We start from the raw sequence: 20,840 nt of genomic DNA, 5'->3' as shown, positions 1-20,840 counted from the left end.
GGTGAACGTATGGTTTTCTGATTATCTGCTTGGTTTCCTTCCCAGTGCTGACAAGCTTCTTCCAGAGCTGCCATCTGGGAGGAAACCAGTGTGAGGGTTGGTAGAGGACACAGGGGCTTGCTGGGGCCAGGGCTCCGAGACTGCCTGACCAGCCCAGGAGCACTCCTCATGGTCCTTTAATAAATAAGCAAATCATAAATGGAGTGATGGATATGTTGACCACTTATGAGTTCCATATGAGCTTATATAAAGCCAGGGTTGATTTTTATTTAAATTAATGCAAGGAAAAGTACATTCACTTAAGAATAAACATGGATTCAAATCAACCTGAAGGGAAGAGAAGGGTTGAGTCAGTTCAGGGGTATCAGTGCTCGAATAATCACAGTCCTGACTCAGTCTAACTAGGGAAAAAATGGGTAGGTTTTATCCTGTAAGATAGGTTCCTACGAGCTATTGGAGTTTCTAGAAGTGGTCTAAATGTCCCCATGCTCTTCTTTCCCCATGTCTTCTCATATCACAGGAGGGCATTCCAACTGCACAAAGCTTCATGAAGGGCTGTCCTCTGGCTCCATCCCTGCCAATACCTGTAGGGACCATGGGAACTGTCCAGGATAGCAGCAGGATAGAATGTGTGAGACAAGATGACACTTTACAAGCCCCAGAGTCAAGGATGCCCAAGCCCTCAGTCAGTCATCCCAGTGAGAAGAGTTCTCTGCACTGAGTTTCCCTATTTCATAAACACAGGTGCCTGGCACAGGAGGATCAGATTTGAGATAGGCAACACAATGGCCATTTCTCACCATGGTGTTGTCCCTGCCAAACAGTGAGAATAACAACTGGATTCAGGATTCATCTATTTTCATCGGACTCTGCCACATTTTTCTCCATTGGCCATCATCAGTGTGGTGGTTAGACAGACTCAACCCAACAAAAATTAAGGAATGTAGAGAGGATGACCATCTCAAATCCTATCCAATTACCTAGATTCTTGTGGCAAGTTAAAAACACAAAGTTTTCTACTTCCTTGGTGGAAATATCTACTTAGATTTCTAAAGGGAAATGTTAGGCTTTGCCTAATTTGGCTGTATGGTCTGACCACATTTTGGAAAGAAATAGAATGAGTCCCATTTCTATAAAGACCATCTTTGGCTACAGTAATGAAGCAGAAATAACAGATGTGAATGGCAACAGCTAAGACTTTTTGAATGCCTACACTCTGGCAAGTACTCTTCTAAATGTTTCATACAAATCACCCCATTTAATCTTCCCAGTTCTATGAGGTATCCTGCCTTTTCCTCTCAATTTTTACAGATGAGGAAACTGAGGCACCAAGGTAAATTTACTCATCCAACATCATATAACTGCCATTTTAGTCAAGAGGCTCACTGCAGTATGAGACAATCCTAAAATCTCAGTAACTTAACATATTAAACATGTATTTCTCTCTCCAATGAGGTCCATTTCAAACATTCCAGGTCATGCAAACTCCATCACTGTTGGGCAGCTCTTTTGCAAGCAATGACTCAGGGATGCATGTTTGGTGCATTTTATGAGGCTAAAGGTCATATGTCAAATATGGGCTATGAGACCACCACAGCTAAGCATTGAGTGTGGAGAAAACAAACCTAATTTTTAGACTTCCTAGGTTATGATGTGACACACATGACTGCCTCACATTTTATCTCCCAGCACAGATTACATGGTTTCCCCTAGATGCAAAAGAGCTTTAAAAAAACAAAATGTGACATCTGGCTGGGCAACCACTTTCCAGCAGTAACTCACCACTCTGAGCAGAAGCTACCACTTCTAGTGACACATCATCCTGTCTGCCAGAACTGGGGTATGTTATAGCTGAGATTTAAACCTTAGCCCTTTCAAGTCACTGCTAGATCAATTTCTGGCACCAAACTGTTTCAGATACTTTTAAAGATATGAATGTATATGTTAAAAGAAATTTTTTTTGAGACGGAGTCTCACTCTGTCACCCAGGCTGGAGTTTAGTGGCATGATCTCAGCTCACTGCAACCTGTGCCTCCCGGGTTCAAGTGATTCTCCTGCCTCAGCCTCCCAAGTAGCTGGGACTACAGGTGTACACCACCATGTTCAGCTAATTTTTGTATTTTTAGTAGAGATGGGGTTTCACCATGTTGGCCAGGATGGTCTCGATCTCTTGACCTTGTGATCTGCCCACCTTGGCCTCCCAAAGTGCTAGGATTATAGACGTGAGCCACCATGCTGGGTCTAAAAGGAAAATTTCTAACAAAAAATACTGTATTAATTAAAGTGGCCAGGTAAATCATGTATTTAAGTAAAGCCAGCAAAAGAAAACATGATGCTTATCCTATGGCAACAGTCATTCAGGTTCAAGGCCAGAGAGAGTGAATATTTTGGAGGTAATGAAACTGTGAATAACAGAAATCTTATCTAATGAGAAATGCAGATTCAGTGTGATGGATCTTTCTTTTCTCAGAGAGAGAAACCAAAAATGTAAAATTTTATGAGTAAGCTCCAGGTTTTCAAATGTTAACCAAAAGAAACTAATTTGAGAGCTAGTTCTGGCAGGCATTTGGTTTTCAGATGGATTATTAATAGCATTCAAAAAAGAGAGGACTTCGTGAAATGGGCTGAAGGAATTGCAATTGGTAGGTTTTTGTTGTTGTTGTTGTTGTTGTTTTTTGAGACAGAGTCTAGCTCTGTCGCCCAGGCTACAGTACAATGGCATGATCATGACTCACTGGAACCTCTACCTCCTGGGTTCAAGCGATTCTCCTGCCTCAGTCTCCCAAATAGCTGGAATTACAGGCATCCACCACCACGCCTGGCTAATTTTTGTATTTTTAGTACAGATGGGGTTTCACCATCTTGGCCAGGCTGGTCTCGAACTCCTGATCTTGTGATCCACCCGCCTCAGCCTCCCAAAGTGCTGGGATTACAGGCGTGAGCCACCACGCCCCGCCGGTATCTTAAATTATCTGGTGAGGAGTCTTCCGGCTAAAGGCAATGGACTGCTCCCAGGCCCTGACAATTGCTATACCACAGTTTTTCTTTGAACCTTCCTTGGCTTTATCTAGATGCCCACCCTAACTTCTTCTGGGCACTCCACTTAAAATCCCATTTGCTATTAACCCCAATGCTTATCCAAGTTTTGTTTCTTTAACATTCTTCTTTCTTCTTCTCTGTACAGTAGAGGTATTTTCTACTCATTCCGGTCTTAAATGTCATTCTAAGGATGACTTGTAAAAGTCTGTCTTTCCTCTCTTCTCAGCACTAGAGCTACCTTTCTAGGAAATGTCATCTAAATCAAACTCTTCACCCTGCCCCTCAGCAAACTGAGCTTCACATCTTGATTTTCTTCTGTCACTTACTCTAGTGCTCCTCAAACTACTTTGGAGTGGGACTCTTTTTTAATACTCTTGGGAGCTTCTTCTCCATGAATATTTTCACATTTATGTTTTGTCTGAACTTTCTGCAAACTGGTGAGCTTAAATAAAAGACGATTTAGTGGAATGTATACATTGGAAGCTAAAGATAGTATATTTCTCTGGAGAGATAGAGATTTACCTCTCCTAGAACCACTGACTTATATTCCAGGAAAGCTATGGACCACATTCCTCTTGCCTCCCTGGAGAATATTTGTTTATATTTGGGAATAAGTGTTTCTCTCTCTAGATGGCGAGGATAGGTCAATATTCCAGTCACTCTATGTAAGCTCTAAGTCTCTTAATTTCAGGGTTCTTGCCCTGTTCTCATTGTATCATCCAAAAAGGACTGAGACTGAGAGAACTGAGTAATAAATAATCTGTTCTCTGATCCAGAGGTGTCATGTTTCCTGTCAAAATATCATATGCATATAAATAACAGATGCATGTATGAAATGCCATAAAAATGAATGACATGAAACTTAAAATACAAAAACAAAAACATAAAACATAAGACAACATTTTTACTATTACATTCAACGGACATAAAGTCACTCCATCAACTTGCCATAAACGTTTCTAATGCTCACTTTCAGTTTCTGTGCAATGTCATGGATGAATGCAAACAGTTTACGGACCTACATTGATTTGTGGACCTTCTTTTGAGTGGCACTGACTTTTACCACCAGCTGGTTCAGGTTAAAACTTCAACATTAACCTATCTACAATTCCTTAATGAAGATAATATGGGCAGAAGTTGGAATAATGCCCAGCACATAAGTAAAAGTTCAATGATTGTTAAATATTATTGCTATCCAACTCCACCCTCTCCTTCACCCTTTCTTCATAACGAACTCTCAAGTCTCATTAAGTTTATCATTTAATTTATTTTCTGCACTTGTCCCTCCCTCTCCATTCCCACAGTCATGACTTCAGTTTAGACAGACTCTTATCCCACAGTGATGGTATTTCAGTCGCATGCTAATGAGAACGTAGACAGCTTTACTATTCACAGCTTGAGAAATTGGTTGGATGGTCAGTGATTCCACTGACAACAATACGAAACGCACTTCAGAAGCCTATTAGGAAATAAAAGCATTAGTTTATTTAGAGGAATACCGAGTTAAAGCTGTGCATGGTTAGAGACCCATTGTATGACGACCATTTGTGTTTCCTGGGATCATATCTATAAAGGCCAAGTTATCATGTATCGCATTCCAGCAAACTCAAATTCCCTTCATTCATAATGGGAGATACAGGAAAAGAGGAGATAAAGGAGTATTGTGTGACTTCTCTTATGCCTATACAGTCAGCCTGTCACTGGAAGTGGCTTGGGAAGATGAAGCAGGGAAAGAATGAAAGAACACATCCTATCAAGGGTGGGCCCAGATAAAATTGCTCCCTGCCTTGGGAGTACAATGATATATTCTTTGTGTGTGCCCAGAGTGTCATAATACATATATGCTTCTGTCTGACTCTCATTGGACAACTCCCGCAATCATTTCAGTGATTTTGCAGAATTTAGTCTAGAGAAAACTGTAGACACTTCCAGAGATGAAGCTTCCAGGCCATGGTGCTTGGAGCCCTAAAATGTAAGCCACATGGCACTCCTCATGTACACATGAAGAGTCACAAATCTGCGACGTGGAATAGATTGCTTAGAGGGCTAGATCCACTTTAAGGCTAAATGGAGAGAGGTTTTGCAAGCCCCTAACAGGCACCAGAAGGACTTTGGGATGTAGAAATCTATTACAGGCAGCTAGAAATGCAGCCCCATTGAGACTTAAGATTGGAGATAAGAAGTGTCAACGTGGTATATACAGAAATGCCATATTATGAAATTGGTAGGTCAAATGTATAAAAATACAATCAAAGATAGATCCTAGAAGAATCCTTGTATTTAAGGATGAAAGAAGAGTCAGACAAGGAACATACAAAGATGAAGAAGAAAATCCAGAAAAGTAAACACAAAACAGCAGCAAAGCATTAGAGAAGCTATTGGCAGAAAATATTTTAAGAAAAGGATATCTGTAATGTCACATGTAAGACAAATGATGAGAAGTAAGGGATGGAACATTACCAAATTTTACTACTAGGAGGGCATGCTAGACCTTTGAGAAAGAAGTTGGAGTGAACAGGGAAAGTCAAGGAGTAAGTGGGTGGTGAGGCTGACAATTCAACTATGAGACAGGACAATTTCAAAACCGTAATAAGAGAAACGAAGCAATTATACATTAATGCAAAGTTACGTTGTAAATGACCTGACTTACTTTCAATGGTTATTCTAGTTCTTTTATATTTATATGTATACCTTGCTATCTGTTGTAATAATAAGTCAAAATCTGGAATATAGGATTAAACAACAACAGTAAGAGGGCAATTATTATCCGTATAACTCAACTCAAAGTGCCTATTGGTTACAATTACTTGAATAATACAAAGGAAAGCATTCAGTGACTTACATTATCCATAATCCCCTCAAATCCCAGTTTATGGTATAAAATTAAGAGCTGAGGTGAAGTCCAGGCACTGTGTCTCCTGTAATCCCAGCACTTTGGGAGGTCAAGGCGGGTGGATCACTTGAGGTCAAGAGTTCAAAACCAGCCTGGCCAACATGGTAAAACCCCATATCTACTAAAAATACAAAAATTAGCCAGGTGTGGTGGTGTGTGCCTGTAATCCCAGATACTCTGGAGGCTGAGGAACAAGAATTGCTTGAACCTGGGAAGCAGAGTGAGCAGTCAGCTGAGATGGTGCCACTGTACTCCAGCCTGGGTGATAGAATGAGACTCTGTTTTAAAAATAAATAAATAACTAAAAAAGACCTGAGGTAGAGAGGAGAATAAGAAATGGCATCAGAACCCTTACCTGGTACCATATTGGAATAAAAACTCTCATCAAGAGAAAGTGAAGCCTCTGGAGATTGTTCTATTAAGTTCAAACACAACTGAAAACAAAAAAATTCAAACGCAGAAAGAGAATAGAAAGATAATCTACACCATCCATTGAACCCCTAATCATGCAGTGTGTGCAAGATAAGAGGCCATGCTCAGCAGCCACAGCCTTCTTAACAGTGAAGTTCAAAGCCAAGTCAGCCGAGTAAGCTTTCCACAGCCGCTCTTAGACCTTTATGTTACTAGACATTATTACCCAATGCAGAACGGAACATGGGGCCAGTCTAATAAAACCTCCTCCATTTCTTGAGGAACAAGAATTTCGGTAGCTTGACCTTAATGTTGAAATCCTGTGTAGAAGAGAGAGAGACTTTTACACTCACTAAGGTTAAAAGAGAGATTACTTTAACAAGACTGAGTCTCACTCCTAAAAAGCAACCTGAACCCCTTTGCCTACTCTTTCCTGATTCATATTGGCCTTGTTTCTCAAGACAGACAATCAACACCCTCTACTCAGCCCATTCCACCCACTCATAGCTCCTTTGTATGTAGCTTCTTCTAAGTGTTGACATTGTCACATAAATGTCACCTCCTTAACAAGATCTTCACAAACTACCATGTAAATAAAGGAAACACAATCCCCATTTTCTCTCCCCGCTGTTTATTCCCTTCAAAGGGTCTGCAGAATGTAATACTTCCTGCCTTTTTATTGTCTAAATACTCTACTTCATTTACAGACAAAGGTTTTGGTCTTGTTTTTTTCCACTATTATATATTTTAAGAAATTTTGGTAGAAGAAAGAGCAAGAGTAAGTGGGAAGGAAGAGGAAGGAGAGCAGAGGGTATAGGCTAGGAAACAGAAGGGAGGGTATTGAAATTGTATTAATAATTCTCTAATTGCTATAAACTTAGAGGCTAAAAACAATACATTTATCTTGCAATTCTATAGGTCAGAAGTCTAAAAGTGGCTGTCATAGCTAAAACCAAGCTGTTGGCAGGGCTGCATTCCTTCTGGAGCTGTAAGGGAGACCCTGTTCCTTGCCTTGTCCAGCTTCTAGAGGCCACCCACATCCCTTGGCTTCTTGCAATAGCCTACTCCACCCATTCCTCTTCTACTCTCCCCTTTCTTGAATGCTGACTCTCCTGCCTCCCTTTTACAAGAACCCTTATTGTAATCAAGTACCTCCAGTTTTCTAAGAGCTAGTTTTATTTTTTGCTCTCTTTTCTCTTTCTTCTTTTTCTCCTCTTCCTGACTTCCTACTTAGCTCTTTAGAAATGCAATTTTAACCTTTTACCTTCATCTCACCAGACACGCCCTACAGGGCAAGCTTATCTAACTGTGCTTACTTAAAAGCTCCACAGCAGAACTCTCTCCCACCAGGAGATTGCCTTGAAAGACAATAGTCAATTTACAACCAAAGCAAGTCACATGGTTCCTCACCTGTTCATTCCCTCTCCTACTGTCATTCATGCCACCTCCCTTTTTAAAAGCACCTGCTTTTTACTCCAAAAGGAAGGTGGCACACTTAAGGCAGGAAGCCTGTGCTACTTCTTTATACCAGACCTCACTCTTGTCAATCGGATTCTGCAAGCAGTGAGCCACTGAACCTGCATTTTGGTTACGTTGTGAGTGCAATGGCCCTGCCTCAATAATTCAGGATAATGTCTACATGTCAATATTCTTAATTAAATCACATCTGCAAAGTCCCATTTGCCGGGTAAGGCAACATATTCACAGGTCTGGAGGTTAGAATGTGAACATCTTCAATGAGCCATTATTCATTCTCTACCACAGTCAGGAAGAGAAAGAGAAAGGAAGGGACAAAATAAATAATAACAATAATAATAATAATAATAATAATAATAATAATAATAAATTGTTTTCTCCTGATTTCTCTTTTTTTATACTAGGCTACTAGTAAAAACCTGAAAAATATTTTTACATTGCAACACTATTCCTATATGTATTGGTCACTTTTGTCTTCAACTAATTTGTTTTAAAATTCAAATTGAAGTTAACAAAACACTATGGTCAGTCCGAATTTTCCTTCATCATCTGTTAATTAAATATATTATATTTAATTGTTAAGGATCTAAAGAACTATTTCCTTTTGTACATTCCAGGCAAAATACGTAATTATCATCCATTCCAAATCAAGTAAAAAGTCATTATTTTAGGAGTCTTTGTGAAATTGACCAAAATATCAATAACTGGCAAGTATTCTATTTCTAAAGGTTGGTAGCATCTACTTGTTTTAATGGAATCAATCAGCTCAATTCCTTTAGACAGTCCTTCAACACAGTTACTTAATAATTGTTCAACTGAGTCCAAATAGTCAATTCAGAAACTATTTAACAAGATGTTGCCTGTATAAGAAACATCAAATAATTACTCTTACTGCCTTTTCCCCTTGTATAATATTTTCTGTTTCTACATTATGTAGAACAAGCAATCAAAAGCAAAATTTTGGCAGATCACATAAACATGATTAAAAATGGCTACCGTTTACTTAGAAAACAAGAGATTTTATTTATCCAGCATAATTGCTCAGTAAGTGTTAGCTGTTATTATAGCCATCCCTGTGATTCTTATCTTGAAATCTGCCAACTTATATGTAATTAACAGTGAATTTGTTAAATATTCAGACTTCTTTCAAATTATCCTGATAATTTTTTTCTGAAGCCAAGATCCTCCTCTAAGCTTCACACTGGCTTTCAAATTAGGATGTATTCTACATTCATAAAGCATAACAAAACTGTCTCCTGCTTCTTCAGACCCTAGACTCCATAGTTGATGGAGTATTTCATTATGTTGCCTGCAGTTCTTGACAAGAGGTGGGAGAAAAAGGAGGAGGAAGACACTTCAGGAAATAATTGAAATGAGAAATGTCACCTTGAGTTTAGTGTCAGTGAGATTATACTCAGCCTTGACTGGAAACAGACGGTGGAAGTAAAATGGCATTTACAAAAAATACCAATCCTGTGCCTGAACAAATCCATCTTTCATTAATATTTGATTTTTTTTTGTTCTTGTATTGATTGCCATGACATGGCTGTCACCCAGCTGAGTCCCATAACTTCCATTGCAGGCAATTTCCTTACAGAATTACTTTCCTGAAAGGGCTGGACATTACAGCAGCCTTGTCAAACTGCACACATCTACAGCAGCATTTGGTAGTGACTGTTCAATAATTAATTTACTAGGCTGGACTGTTGGTACCGTTTGAAAAGTCGCTGTTTACTGTCCACACTTCTTGAGACCAACAGCCAAGAGCAGAAGCATCATGATTGAACCATGTGTAGCAAAATACCAGGTTATGTGAGCTGTTACAATTGATTCCAAATATCTTGAAGAAAGCGAGTTCAAAAATGAGACTAGAGCTGAGAAGAACCATTATCCATTAGTCATTTGATCAAATGATCCATTAACAACCTTTGTTAATACAGAATTTGTTGCATCCTCATTTGTAATTAGAAAATTTTCTTAGTTATGCCATTAAAATAATACAATTTATATACTATTCTTCACTGTATGAGAAGGAATCAACAGAACAGGAACTAGGGCTAGAAGGACTAAAATGTGCTGAAGACAGCTCCGTTTCAAGTTTGCTTTGCCTCACAGCAAATCTGCATGAAACTGAGAACAAGCTGCTCATTTTAAGTAGTCACTCCAGGGTAGTATTTCTGGTTGTATATAATTTCTCCAATCACAGCAGTTGTAAAACATGATTGCAAATTTGACTCCTCCCACTAAGAGTTCAACTCTCTTCCTCTTGAATCTGGGCAGACTCACAATTGCTTCAACTATATAGCACAGGGGAAGTGACGCAGTGTGCCTAAGTCATGCGGCTTTTACCCTGGTCACTGGAACACTCAGAGTCCTGAGCTACTGCATCAGAAGTCCAACCACGCATATACTATCATGCTGTGGGAAAGCCCAGGAAATTGAGGTCACATGTGGGCACTGTGTTTAATAGTGTTCCAGCTGAGATGAGCTGTTGAGTCATCCCAGATTTCATATGTAAATGAGAAAACTTCCAGATGATTCCATCACCAAGCCATTAAGCCTTCTCAGTTGAGGCTCCAGACGTTGTATGTAGAACACGGACTAGCCTTCCCTACTGCACTCTGTTCAAATTCTTGACCTGCACACACTGTGAGCATAATTAAATGGTTATTTTATGCCACTAACTATTAGAGTGATTTGCTTTACAGAAATAAATTGGAATATTTATCCCATCTCAATTTAAAAGTGCAAATTAAGGAGATTGTTTTTTCCAACTCTAGGCTATACTATCCTTCCCTTCCCTGGTGGTCTGCTGCTGATGTCGACCATCTCAGGGGAGGAATACACAGGGTGGAAGATCAGAAGAGAGATTAAAGGAACAGGAAGACAGTTTATACTCACTCCAAAATAGAATTAATTATGGGTATTCAGAACAATCATTGAAAGAGCTAAAAGTGCCTTGTGGTGGGACTAGAGGTAACAGTACATGGCATTTCACAATTGAGAACAAAATTGTACAAAATGTACAAAATTGAGAAGCTATCTCAAAGGACTCGAACTACTCATAACCAACTTCAAAAAGTCTACCTGGATTTTTTATTTTGAACTGAAACTTGTTTCTTACATCAGCTTTTCAATCAGCAATGCAAAAGTCCCTTTCAGTTTGGTATTTGCATAGGTTATGGGTGCATGAATTGCTACACAATGTTAAATGGCCCCATAAAATATTACTTGTCTGTTACAAAGCCATGATGGAAATTCATGAAGACTTACTGCCTACCTGCCATGTTTCCTATGCAAAGCACCTGGATCGATAACTGGAAAATCTCTGGAGGGGTTAAAAAATCATGTTGTAATTTGAATTATGTCACTGCCCTGCTGAAAATCTTCAGACATCTCACTGCCTAATTACTACAGTGTAATTCTTGTGTCTTACTGTTCTTGGCATTTTTTCATCTTCTCCTAACTTATCAGTTATAGTTATTTATTCTATTTAATATTTAAAAAATGACTATGTGTCAGGTACCATTGTGTCAGGTGACTAGGTGTCAGGACAACATTGGTAACTAGAGACAGAAGATCCCTGCCCTGATCAAGCTAACATTCTTAGTGGTGCGTGTCGGAGTCCTCAGTAAATAAGAGATTTTCTAATTTTGATTAGTGCCATAAAGAAAATAAGGTGATGTGACAGGGTAATGGACAGGGTAATCAGAAAAGTTGAGGTTATAAGTGCAATTTTCAACTTTTTGTTAATAAAATTTTCAAGGATTCGGGAAAATAGGATATTTTACTATGCATGTTCCTATTTTTATTAAATATTTTAAAGCAATTTACAGATATTTTACTCCTTAAATTCTGTAATCTTAGACAAGGGCATTTCCCCAACAGTTCTATTAACACATGGAACACAACTGATAATTTCTCACTGTCAAATTGTCACACCATATTCAATCTGGTAGTTCCCCCAAATTTTTTATAACCACTCTGTTCAAAGATCCAAATAAGATCCAATCTTTACAACAGGTTATGTCTTTTGCTCTTCAAGAATGCTGTTACTCTATTTTCTCCCCATGATATGGACTAGTTAAAATATTGGGCTAGCTTTAGATTTGCCCAGTGGTTTCCCATGGTACCATTTAACCTGTTCTTTATTCTGTATTTTGTATACACGGGAAGTTAGGCATAGCAGCTTGATTTGACTCAAGTTAAAAATTTTTGGAAAGACTACTTGATAGGTAATTCTGTACACTTCATGTTGTATCACCTCATAAAGCATATCACATTCAAATGCTCCTCTACCAACCTTAAAACTTCCAGGTTAAGGTGTCACAGACTGATCCTGCCTTCAGCAAGTGACATTTCCTGACTTGAAAGCAGAAAGTATTACATATGGAGAAATATTATGACACCACCACGGATATCCAATTCTTTATCAGTCTTTCATTGAAATGCTTTAGTTAATTTTTTGTTTGTTTTTGTTTTTTTGTTTTTGGAGACAGAGTCCTGCTCTCTCACTATGTTGGAGTACAGTGGCGTGATCTCAGCTCAGTGCAACCTCCACCTCCTGGGTTCAAGGGATTCCCCTGCCCCAAGAAGCTGGGGCTACAGGTGCCCACCACCATGCCCAGCTAATTTTTTGTATTTTAGTATAGATGGGGTTTCACCATATTGGTCAGGATGGTCTCAATCTCCTGACCTCGTAATTCACCCGCCTCAGTCTCCTAAAGTGCTGGTATTACATGCGTGAGCCACCGTACCCGGCCAGTTGATGACCTTTGATTGACTCAATTATTCCATTAGAGAATTCAAAGGGGCAATTTTTTAATGCCTTTGTTTCTTCTATGTTTATTAGTCAACAGTCTGCTGTTAAAAACAAAAATCAAAAAAGAGCCTTCTCTCATCAAATGGGGTTATTTGATCACCCTATCACGCAGTTTGCAGAGAAAAGGCAGAATAAATACTTACCTCTGCCTTTAAATCCCTGATGGATTTTTAAACTGTAATTATTTTCCTTTTTATTTTTTTTTAGATGGAGTCTCACTCTGTCACCCAGGCTGGAGTACAGTGATGCAACCTCAGCTCACTGCAAGCTCCACCTCCTGGGTTCATGCCATTCTCCTGCCTCAGCCTCCCAAGTAGCTGGGACTACAGGTGCTTGCCACCATGCCCAACGAATTTTTTGTATTTTTAGTAGAGACGGGGTTTCAACGTGTTAGCCAGGATGGTCTTGATCTCCTGAAATTGTCATTATTTGCTTTTAATGTGGATGGCTTTATGAGAATAACTATGAGCTCATGGAATTTTATATAGTAATTATGCTTTAATCAATTATAGTCATTCTTACTGTTATTTGGATCATAATGACTGTGGATACTATGAGCACCTTCAAACTGGCTGTGTCTTTTTAAGTGACCATATTAGTCTTGAAGTATTCTTTGCTCTCTAGAACAACAGAATATCCCAACACCCAGGGCGTTTTCTTCATCAGACCTGAAATTAGCCATTTCTTTGAATCCAAATACTCTTCATGATAAATGATATTTAGAGAACAAAATCTAAATGTCAGGAGTGATCACTGGTCCTGGAAAGCTATTGTTTCTTTGTTTTCTCAATGTGAATCTAAGATATTTATCTTTTAAAAATTATAAAGTTTTTTTTTTTCCCATTCCAAGATGGCTGAATAGGAACAGCTCTGGACTGCAGCTCCCAGTGTGATCGACACAGAAGGTGGGTGATTTCTGCATTTCCAACTGAGGTACCTGGTTCATCTCATTGGGACTGGTTGGATAGTAGGTGCAGCCCATGGAGGGTGAGCAGAAGCAGGGTGGGGCATCACCTCACCTGGGAAGCACAAGGGGTCAGGGGATTTCCTTTTCCTAACCAAGGGAAGCCATGACAGACTGTACCTGGAAAAATGGGACATTCTCGCCCAAATACTGCACTTTTCCCAAGGTCTTAGCAACCGGCAGACCAGGAAATTCTCTCCCATGCCTGGCTCAGTGGGTCCCACACCCATGGACCCTTGCTCACTGCTAGTGCAGCAGTCTGAGATCGACCTGCAAGGCTGCAGCCTGGCTGGGGGAGGGGCATCCACCATTGCTGAGGCTTGAGTAGGTAAACAAAGCTGCAGGGAAGCTTGAACTGGGCGAAGCCCACTGTAGCTCAGCAAGGTCTACTGCCTCTATAGACGCCACCTCTGTGGGCAGGGCATAACTGAACAAAGGGCAGCAGAAACTTCTGCAGACTTAAACATCCCTGTCTGACAGCTCTGAAGAGAGCAGTGGTTCTCCCAGCACAGCAATTGAAATGTGAGAATGGACAGGCTGCCTCCTCAAGTGCATCTCTGATCCCCTTGTAGCCTAACTGGGAGACACCTCCCAGTAGGGGCCGACAGACATATCATACAGGCGGGTGCCCCTCTGGGATGAAGCTTCCGGATCAGGCAGCAATATTTGCTGTTTTGCAGCCTCCGCTAGTGATACCCAGGCAAACAGGGTCTGGAGTGGACCTCCAGCAAACTCCAACCGACCAGAGCTGAGGGACCTGACTGTTAGAAAGGAAAACTAACAAACAGGAAGGAATAGTATCAACAAAAAGGACATCCACACCAAAACCTCATCTGTAGGTTACCAACATAAAAGACCAAAAGTAGATAAACCACAAAGAAGAAAAGAAACCAGAGCAGAAAATCTGAAAATTCTAAAAACCAGAGTGCCTCTTCTTCGCCAAAGGATTGCAGCTCCTCACCAGCACGGGAACAACGCTGGACAGAGAATGACTTTGATGAATTGACAGAAGTAGAGTTCAGAAGGTCAGTAATAAACTTCTCTGAGCTAAAGGAACATGTTCTAACCCATCGCAAGAAAGCTAAAAACCTTGAAAAAAGGTTAATGAATGGCGAACTAGAATAAACAGGGTAGAGAAGACCTTAAATTACCTGATGGAGCTGAAAACTATGGCATGAGAACTTCATGACACATGCACAAGCTTCAATAGCTAATTCAATCAAGTGGAAGAAAGGGTATCAGTGATTGAAGATCAAATTAATGAAATAAAGTGAGAAGACAAGTTCAGAGAAAAAAGAGTAAAAAGAAACAAAGCCTCCAAGAAATATGGGACTATGTGAAAAGACCAAATCTATGACAGGTGTACCTGAAAGTGATGGGGAGAATGGAACCAAGTTGGAAAACACTCTTCAGGATATTATCCAGGAGAACTTCCCCAACTTAGGAAGACAGGTCAACATTCAAGTTCAGGAAATACAGAGAACACTACTAAGATACTCCTCAAGAAGGGTAACCCCAAGACACATGATTGTCAGATTCACCAAGGTTGAAATGAAGAAAAAAATGTTAAGGGCAGACAGAGAGAAAGGTTGGGTTACCCACAAAGGGAGGCCCATCAGACTAACAGCAGATCTCTCTGCAAACACCCTACAAGCCAGAAGAGAGTAGGGGCCAATATTCAACATTCTTAAAGAATTTTCAACCCAGAATTTCAGCCAAAATAAGCTTCATAAATGAAGGAGAAATAAAGTCCTTTATAGACAAGCAAAGGCAGAGACTTTTATCACCACCAGCCCTGCCTTACAAGAGCTCCTGAAAGAAGCAATCAACATTGAAAGGAACAACAAGTACCAGCCACTGCAAAACCATGACAAATTATAAAGGTCATCAATGCTATGAAGAAACTGCATCAATTAACGGGCAAAATAACTGGCTAACATCATAATGACAGGATCAAATACACACTAACAATATAAACCTTAAATATAAATGGGCTAAATGGACCAATTAAAAGACATAGACCAGCAAAGATGGGTCCTGATAAAGCGTCAAGATCCGTCAGTGTGCCGTATTCCGGAAATCTATCTCATGTGCAAAGACACAAATAGGCTGAAAATAAAGGGATGGAGAAATACTTAACAAGCAAATAGAAATCAAAAAAAAGCAGGGGTTGCAATCCTAGTCTCTGATAAAACAGACTTTAAACCATCAAAGATCAAAAGAGACAAAGAAGGCCATTACATAATGGTAAAGGGAAGAATTCAACAAGAAGAGCTAACTATCCTAAATATATATGCACCCAATACAGCACCCAGATTCATAAAGCAAGTCCTGAGAGACCTACAAAGAGACTTAGACTCCCACACAATAATAATGGGAGATTTTACTCCCCACTGTCAACATTAGACAGATCAACAAGGTAGAAGGTTAACAAGGATATTCAGGACTCGAACTCAGCTCTGCACCAAGTGGACCTAAAAAAATCTACAGAGCTCTCCACCCCAAATAGAATATACATTCTTCTCAATACCACATCACACTTATTCCAAAATTGACCATGTAATTGGAAGTAAAGCACTCCTCAGCAAATGTAAAAGAACAGAAATCACAACAAACTGTCTCTCAGACCACAGTGCAATCAAACTAGAACTCAGGATTAAGAAACTCACTCAAAACCATATACAACTCATGGAAATTGAACCACCTGCTCCTGATTACTACTGGGTAAATAATGAAATGAAAGGAGAAATAAAGATGTTCTTTGAAACCAATGAGAACAAAGATAAAATGTACCAGAATCTCTGAGACACATTTAAAGCAATGTGAAGAGGGACATTTATAGCACTAAATGCCCACAAGAGAAAGCAGGCAAGATCTAAAATTGACACCCTAACATCACAATTAAAAGAACTAGAGAAGCAATAGCAAAGACATTCAAAAGCTAGTAGAAGAAATAACTAAGATCAGAGCAGAAGTGAAGGAGATAGTGACATAAACCACCCCCCCAAAAAAATTGATGAATCCAGGAGCTTATTTTATGAAAAGATCAACAAAATTGTTAGATCACTGGCAAAACTAATAAAGAAAAGAGAAAAAATGAAATAGATGCAATAACAAATGATAAAGGGGATATCACCACCGATTCCACAGAAATAGAAACTACCATCAGAAAATACTAAAAACACCTTTACACAAATAAACTAGGAAATCTAGAAGAAATGGATAAATTCCTGAACACATTCACCCTCCCAAGACTAAACCAGTAAGAAGTCGAATCACAGAATAAACAAAAAACAGGCTCTGAAACTGAGGCAATAATTAATAGCCTACCAATCAAAAAAAGTCCAGAACCAGACGGATTCACAGGTGAATTCTACCAGAGGCACAAAGACGAGATGGTACCATTCCTTCTGAAACTATTCCAATCAGTAGAAAAAGAGGAAATCCTCCCTAACTCATTTTATGAGGGAGCATCATCCTGATACTAAAGCCTGGCAGAGACACAACAAAAAAGAGAATTTCATACCAATATCCCTGATCAACATCAATGCAAAAATCCTCAATAAAATACTGGCAAAACAAATTCAGCAGCACATCAAAAACTATCCACCATGATCAAGTCAGCTTCATCCCTGGAATGTAAGTCCAGCTCAACATGTGCAATCAATAAATGTAACCTACCACATAAACAGAACCAATGACAAAAACCACATGATCATCTCAATAGATGCAGAAGAGGCCTTCGACAAAATTCAACAGCCCTTCATGCTAAAAACGCTCAATAAACTAGGTATTGATGGAATGTATCTCAAAATAATAAGATCTACTTATGACAAACACACAGCCAATATCATACTGAATGGGCAAAAACCAGAAGCATCCCCTTTCAAAACCGGCACAAGACAGGGATGCCCTCTCTCACCACTCCTATTCAACATAGTGTTGGAAGTTCTGGCCAGGGCAATCAGGCAAGAGAAAGAAATAAAGGGTATTCAGTTAGGAAAAGAGGAAGTCAAATTGTCCCTGTTTGCAGATGACATGATTGTATATTTAGAAAACCCCATCATCTCAGCCCAAAATCTCCTTAAACTGATAAGCAACTTAAGGCTCAGGATACAAAATGTGCAAAAATCACAAGCATTCCTATACACCAATAATAGAGAGCCAAATCATGAGTGAACTCCCATTCACAATAGCTACAAAGAGAATAAAATATCTAGGAATACAACTTACAGGAGATGTGAAGGACCTCTTCAAGGAGAACTACAAACCACTGCTCAATGCAATAAAAGAGGACACAAACAAATGGAAGAACATACCATACTCATAGATAAGAAGAATCGATATTGTGAAAATGGCCATACTGCCCAAGGTAATTAATAGATTCAGTGCCATCCCCATCAAGCTACCAATGACTTTCTTGGAAAAAACTACTTTAACGTTCATATGGAACCAAAAAAGAGCCCGCATTGCCAAGTCAATCCTAAGCCAAAAGAATAAAGCTTAAGGCATCACGCTACCTGTCTTCAAACTATACTACAAGGCTGCAGTAATCAAAAACAGCATGGTACTGGTACCAAAACAGACATATAGACCAATGGAACAGAACAGAGGCCTCAGAAATAACACCACACATCTACAATCATCTGATCTTTGAAAAACCTGACAAAAACAAGAAATGGGGAAAGGATTCCCTATTTAATAAATGGTGCTGGGAAAACTGGCTAGCCATAATTAGAAAGCTGAAACTGGATCCCTTCCTTACACAAAAATTAATTCAAGATAGATTAAAGACTTAAATGTTACACCTAAAACCATAAAAGCCTAGAAGAAAACCTAGGCAATACCATTCAGGACACAGGCATGGGCAAGGACTTCATGACTAAAACACCAAAAGCAATGGCAACAAAAGCCAGAATGGACAAATGGGATCTAATTAAAGAGCTTTGGCACAGCAAAAGAGATTACCATCAGAGTGAACAGGCAACCTACAGAATGGGAGAAAATTTTTGCAATCTGCTCATCTGACAAAGGGCTAATATCCAGAACCTACAAAGAACTCAAACAAATTTACAAATTTACAAGAAAAAAACAAACAACCCCACCAAAAAGTGGGCAAAGGATATGAACAGACATTTCTCAAAAGAAGACATTCATACAGCCAACAGACACATGAAAAAATGCTCATCATCACTGGCCATCAGAGAAATGCAAATCAAAACCACAATGAGATACCATCTCACACCAGTTAGAATGGCAATCATTAAAAAGTTAGGAAACAACAGGTGCTGGAGAGGATGTGGAGAAATAGGAACACTTTTACACTGTTGGTGGGAGTGTAAATTAGTTCAACCATCGTGGAAGACAGTGTGGCGATTCCTCAAGGATCTAGAACTAGAAATGCCATTTGACCCAGCCATCCCATTACTGGGTATATACCCAAAGAATTATAAATCATTCTACTATAAAGACACATGCACATGTATGTTTATTGTGGCCCTATTCACAATAGCAAAGACTTGGAACCAATCCAAATGTCCATCAATGATAGACTGGATAAAGAAAATGTAGCACATATACACCATGGAATACTATGCAGCCATAAAAAAGGATGAGTTTATGTCCTTTGCAGGGACATGGATGAAGCTGGAAACCATCATTCTGAGCAAACTATCCCAAGGACAGAAAACCCAACACCACATGTTCTCACTCATAGGTGGGAGTTGAATAATGGGAACACTTGGACACGGGGCGGGGAATATCGCATATCAGTGCCTGTCAGGGGCCGGGGGGGCTGGGGCAGGGATAGCACTGGGAGAAATGCCTAATGTAAATGACGAGTTGATGGGTACAGTGAACCAGCATGGCACATGTGTACATATGTGACAAGGCTGCATGTTGTGCACATGTACCCTAGAACTTAAAGTATAATAAAAAATTAAAGAAAAAAATAAAAATTAAGTTTAACGAGACAAACTTTTAGTGCACAATTTGACTTAACATTTTATACTTATATTGCATTTCTCTTGCATTGGAAATCATGGTTTTTCATTACAATAACATAATTGTTTATTTACTCTGTAGCTTAAATATAGCAACTTCTAGATAGCAAAACCAACATTATTCCTAAAATTAAATTTACCTCATGTGTTTAAATAATTGTGTAGTTATTTTTCTCTTTAGAATATTATTTCTCACTAAGGATGCAATCAGTAGTGCATCAAAATCATTTGAATTAGCTCTTCCTTTATGGATATATTATATATACTTAGATTCATTTGCTCATATATTCCAGTTTGTTTTTAAGTTTGGAGACCTTAAAAATATCCTATTAATTTGTGATCTAGTTGATTTAAAGTTATCCCATAGAAGTTTTTTCTGTTTATTTTACAGTTAGCTCTAATTGCTTCTATTTTCTAAATCAACATGAGATATAATTTGATAATAAAACACATTGAAATTCACTCATTTGACATGTTTTAACAAATAGATAAAAACACTCCTGAAACCAGCACCATAATCAAGACACAGACTAATTTCATTAAGCAAGGTCACTCATGCTCCTTTGCAGGCACACTCCATCCTTCCCCACTTTGATCTGTTGTTAGGCTCTATAGTTTCTATATATTTTTATAAAGAAAATTATACAACGTATATGAACGTACATAACTTATGGCAGGCACCCTTCAGTATCATCCATATTGTTCCTATATTAGCAGTTAATGTATCTTAATTAGTAGTATTTTATTGTATAGCTATTTGACAGTTTATTCACCAGCTGGTGAACATCTGAGATTTCTTAGTTTTTGGTTGTTTTTGGTGTGTGTTTGTGTGTGTGTGTGTGTGTGTGTTTACTTTGTTTGCTTTGTTTTTATGGATAGTTTATAAATGTTTACATATAAGTGTTTGAATATATGTTTTTATTCATTTGGACGAATACCTATATGTGGGAGTATGGGGTTGTATGGTAGGTTTATATGCAGCTTCATAAGGAATGTTACCTTTTTCGGACATGAACAGACACTTCTCAAAAGACATTTATGTGGCCAAAAAACTTGAAAAAAATGTTCAACATCACTGATTAGAGAAATGCACATCAAAACCACAATGAGATATCATTTCATGCCAGTCAGAATGGTGATTATTAAAAAATCAAGAAACGATGATGTTGGTGAGGCTGTGGAGAAATAGGAACACTTTTACACTTTTGGTGGAAATGTAAAACAGTTTAACCA

At 38.9% G+C, this 20,840-nt stretch overlaps 1 long non-coding RNA gene across 2 annotated transcripts in view; it reads right to left on the bottom strand.

The window, feature by feature from the left end:
- The window catches only part of LOC110742540, a 43,957-nt gene that overhangs the window by 9,388 nt on the left and 13,729 nt on the right, over positions 1–20,840 (bottom strand). The gene's annotated exons all lie outside the window — the stretch shown is intronic.

Source organism: Papio anubis, chromosome 2, assembly GCF_008728515.1.
Source record: "Papio anubis isolate 15944 chromosome 2, Panubis1.0, whole genome shotgun sequence".
NCBI lineage: Eukaryota > Metazoa > Chordata > Mammalia > Primates > Cercopithecidae > Papio > Papio anubis.
The sequence above is the reverse complement of the archived record's forward strand: the minus strand, read 5'-3'. Positions and strand labels throughout refer to the sequence as shown.